Source organism: Amblyomma americanum, chromosome 1 (assembly GCF_052857255.1).
Source record: "Amblyomma americanum isolate KBUSLIRL-KWMA chromosome 1, ASM5285725v1, whole genome shotgun sequence".
Taxonomy (NCBI): Eukaryota; Metazoa; Arthropoda; class Arachnida; order Ixodida; family Ixodidae; genus Amblyomma; species Amblyomma americanum.
In genome coordinates this window covers 99,702,169-99,706,766 of record NC_135497.1, presented here as the reverse complement: position 1 = coordinate 99,706,766, position 4,598 = coordinate 99,702,169, and the positions used below count along the sequence as shown (strand labels likewise).

Genomic DNA, 4,598 nt, shown 5'->3' with positions numbered 1-4,598 from the left:
CATTACCAGTTTTGCTGCGCCGGCCACGATGTTTTCGTGATTTCGTTCAGCGTTTCTTCGCAAGTTTTTATTTGTTGTTTCGCGTGTTCACATCTTCTTCGTTGTGGCGGCAAGCTTGTTGTGCATGTTGTATACAGTCCTGAGCCCTCACTGGTGGAAGTACTAGAGGATTACGCGGATAACAGCAATAATGGTGAGTGTTATGACACTGTTCTGTCAAACAAAGTGTTAGTGTTCGTTTGTGGCATTGTGCAATTTTCATGTGGCAATTTTATCATGCGGTTGATCAGTTCATGGAGTGCAGACATGGCTTTAAAATCTGTGGTGTTTAGTTATTGTGGCTCGATTTGTCCCCGAAGTAGTTTCGCGGGAATGGCTGCGCTCTGTGCCACTTCTCTGCGCCACTTCTCTGCCTCTAAGTAACAGCCTGCACGCATGAGACTTCACTGCTCAGTTGTAAGACAAACAAAGTTGTTGGCAGTTAGCTGTGCCCTCTAACAATTGTTGGAATAGCCTGCACTTTGATGACACACATTCAACTGCATATTCCGGCCGTCTGCCATGCTATGGCCCTTACTACAGGGAAAGGGGGGGGGGGGGGGGGGGGGCAGTTTCCTGTCTCCGGCGGCTCAAGACGACAGTTTTTGCAGATCTTGTGTTGCTGTAAAATTTGCTAACAGCGCCAAACACGCTCTTATCTGCCTTCGTTTAGTCAAGCCCTTGTGTCTAACTGCATTTTTTGTACCCGGAATTGTTTTTTTTTTTTTTCATCTTTGTGCTTTTAAACTTTTGTGGGAACTTTGGACGTTCTCGCTTGTAATTTCCTTTTATTTCAGTAGCACATTTCAAGATAATTGGCTATTGAATACTTTTTGTTTCAGCTCGTGGCTTTGACTGCTTTTTCTGAAATTTTCTAATTAGTGTGTAGAATGAAAGTTGTGCTGTGAAAATTCTTGCTACAGGTTGTGTGCCCCAGCAAGTGTTTACATCTTATGTATACAATGAGAGTTGCTGGTTGCAAACCTCGTGTAATGCAGCAGGGCATGACCACTTTTCTTTGCTGTTCCTTTTCAGATATTTTGGAGAACATGTTCAGAGAAACAATAATCTCATGCATCTTGTCACTCAGTAGATGCACTTTGCATCATGAAGACAAACAGCTGGTATGAAACTGTTTTTCGTACTTCATTTTTAGGTAGTTATAGTCATGACTACGGAAAGCAAATAGCTTTCACTGAATATTTTCTAGTTCTTCATTAATTACATACCAATTACCAACTACTGCCACATCTTTCTTCACATAACACAAAAAATTCAATCACTTTTCTTTGGCCTCATTGACTCGCTTCATTTAAACCTGTTTTCCCACTTGTCCCAACTTCGATTCCATAAATTCTTTCATGGAAAACAATTTCTAATGTTCAACAATGATTAACATACATTTGGAGCATCTGGGTTTGGAAAGAGCTTTGTTCTTAGATGTCTTCAAGGCATTTCTCACTGTTAAGCTCCAGGTTTCTATAATAAAACTAAGGCACCGCAACATTCACTACTTGGTTCTCTACAGGATCACTGACTTCCTTTTTAACTACACAACATATGACTGCTAATGCGACCAGCTCATGGTTTTCCCACCCTTTCAGGCATGCGTCAAGAATGTGCCTTAGCATGTTTATTGTTTCTGACCTGCATTAGCAGTTCATTCAGTGTTGTTTCTAGTTCTACTATTTTTTGCTGCTAATTGTTCTGATAGTTCTGACATTGCATCACTTCGGACTGAATTCAATAACACTGTGTAATGGTTTCGCTAGAGTGTGGCGCTTTACTTTTTAAATTTGAGCATTTCTCATAACCATTCACACTGTCCCTATTATTTTCAAAATATAGTCACCTTGACTTCTCCCTAGCATACAAGTACTTTGACATAGATATTACAACCTTTAACAAAAATTCATGGAAGTCTAATATTGACTACCTAACATGAAAATCTAGGTGCATGCTGCTGCATTTATTACACAATTTTTCCAGTGAAACTGAAAAGGCCTACCTATACCTGGCTTAAGCTACGATATCCTTGTCCTATGTGGGCCATGGCTGGTCTCCTTATAAATTCCCTCAAGAATGTGCACACTTTCTCAATGCATTTCATCCTGCCTGTTTACTGCAAACATCATAGACATGAAAAAGCCAAATATCCTCCCTCACTCATTGCCATAAGGTGTCTTCTGTCTTTTTCAAAAGACCACAACTGGCTCTGATCGCACTTGTCATACCTGCTACTTCATACCTGCATGCACCAACCACCCTCCTGAAGTCAGCATACGTCACCCAATATTGTGATATATGCATGCTCATTCCTGCTGAAAGCCTGCTGTGATTAGCACCACTGTCCCACAGCAGTATTTTTGGATACAGCTTAAGAACGAAGCGACAGATGTCCCTCCATCCAAAGGCGGGGATCGATTATCATGCCACAGTGGTTAATCCCCTTTCATCTACGACGCCACACTAGCTGGTGCAAATGGGGTAACACCCATGACATGAGAATCTGTTGATGCTAGTGGATGGAGGGCCTGCTTTGAGAAGGCATTTTCCACTTCATTCTTGAGTTTTATCCGAATGCAGTCGCCAGCCAACATTATTCACTATTGCTCTGCACATTCTAACTTCATTGCAAAAGTATGGTTGCATATATGTACTTGAAATTCTTGGTTGTCGTCCTTGTGTTTGTTTGCCGAGGCTTGGTTTTCTTTCCTTATGTTTAGCATTCAGGAGGCTATTGCATGTGATCTTTGTACTCTAAAACACCTGTCTGGATTTAGTCTTACCTCTGGTAAGGCAAAAGGTTATAGTGGATGCACGTTTGTGTACTTGGCTTCTATCGCATGCTTTTTTCCTCATTACTTTTCAGAAAAGATACTAAGCCAGTTGGGTGAAACATTAGCTTTTGCATATTCTTGTGCACCCGTTTTTTGTCCATATTTCCTGCTGTGTCATTACTACTGTTCAACGCAATGCACTGTTGTATTCACAGGCCTCCAAGGACCTGGAGTAAAAGAATGGACAGCAACAGACACTGATCATTATGGCTACTGGGCAATAAAATATGGCTGAGAGCAAAACAAGTGATTGAATTCCTTGACGTTCTTCCGTACTCGAAATCTGTGCCTGTGCATATTCCTTGCCCGCGTACTGCCTTGAGGTGCAATATTCTGAAGAAACGAGAACTGCAACTGTTTGATTAATCTTTGTTATTTTATGCGCTGTAAAGCTGACAAGAACACAATGAGTATGATGAAAGATCACAAAGTAACAGAGAGCGCTAACTAATGACTTCACTACGCATGAATGTTCTATCTTGCACATACTGGAAATGACAGTTCAAGTAACTTGCATACCAGAAAATGACACTTCTTTGTGACATGTTTGTGTTATTGCATTGATTAGAGTCCAGTGTGTAATTTTCTCATAATGCACCTGTTATTTGAAATGTTATTCCCAGATCATGTACAAAATATTAGTTTCCTGTGTAATGAGCAACTGGTGGTTTTTGCTTCGTATATCTCTGTCATATCTTGCATCATATTTGTTTTGTTGTAAGCTGTACAGTGCGCAAAATAAATGGCACAGCATCCAGCCCCCAACCTGAAAATAGATTGGCAGAATATCTGGTTAGCATCCTCTGAATGTCTAGGAATCGTCACATGTGGGCACAATATGAGTGTTATATGGACATCCACAGTGTTCAAAATGAACATTGTATGGACATTACATGGACATAATATGAGCATTTCTGAACATCGTATGGACATCTGATATCTTGTGGAGGATATATGAATATCCACTGGATATAACTTGGTTGGCTGGGAGGTTTCTTTTTGGCAATTTCAAATATTCCAGTGTAAAAATCTTATGTGCAAGGCCGAGCGTCCACCTGCAGTGCTGGAAGAAAACCAAATGGGCTTCAATTTGAATTAATTCTGACCACAGCCCCGGCTCCCCCCCCCCCCTTATTATTATAATTATTGGGACTCTTGATCAGTTTGTTTAATTATCGTGCGCTTAGTGGGCGCAGCTAGAAGGCCCGATTATCGAACGTTGCTTGACGGCGTTCCTTTTTTTTTTATATAGTAAAACTCTTGTGCTTGCGCGCAAGGAAGTAGCGCTCTCCACGTAGTAAAATAGAAAAAAATAAAAATAAAACGCGTGCGCAATCCACGACGTAGGTCCTGGTACGAACGCAGAGTACATGAAGCGAAGTAGATCGCAGATACTGCGAAATGCGTTGCGTGTAGAAATAATCGCTGTAAATAAGCCAGAAATGCGTTGCGTGTAGAAATAATCGCTGTAAATAAGCCAGGGATATATTGCACGCCGTTTTGTTTTTCCCCAGCTGAGTTGTTGGTTTTTAGTTTTTTAAACTTTTTTTTGTTTTTAAGCCGCAGGATTGACAACTGAAAAGTTTAAGTTAATATTCAAAAATTGATCTTCTAGTTCTTTGGCAAAACTTTTTCGATTTTAGGCAGTTACGTTTATAATTTTTTGCCAAACAAACTGCCAAAGCTCAGTAGCAGTGTCCGCAGTGTGTCAGCACTTGC

The 4,598-nt window shown here is 40.7% G+C and overlaps 1 long non-coding RNA gene across 1 annotated transcript; it reads left to right on the top strand.

The window, feature by feature from the left end:
- Positions 1–3,495, top strand: LOC144134423 (uncharacterized). Its single transcript, XR_013315135.1, has 3 exons — positions 1–193; positions 1,075–1,163; positions 3,035–3,495. It is a non-coding gene; the product is annotated as an uncharacterized LOC144134423 (long non-coding RNA).
- Positions 3,496–4,598: the final 1,103 nt, after the last annotated feature.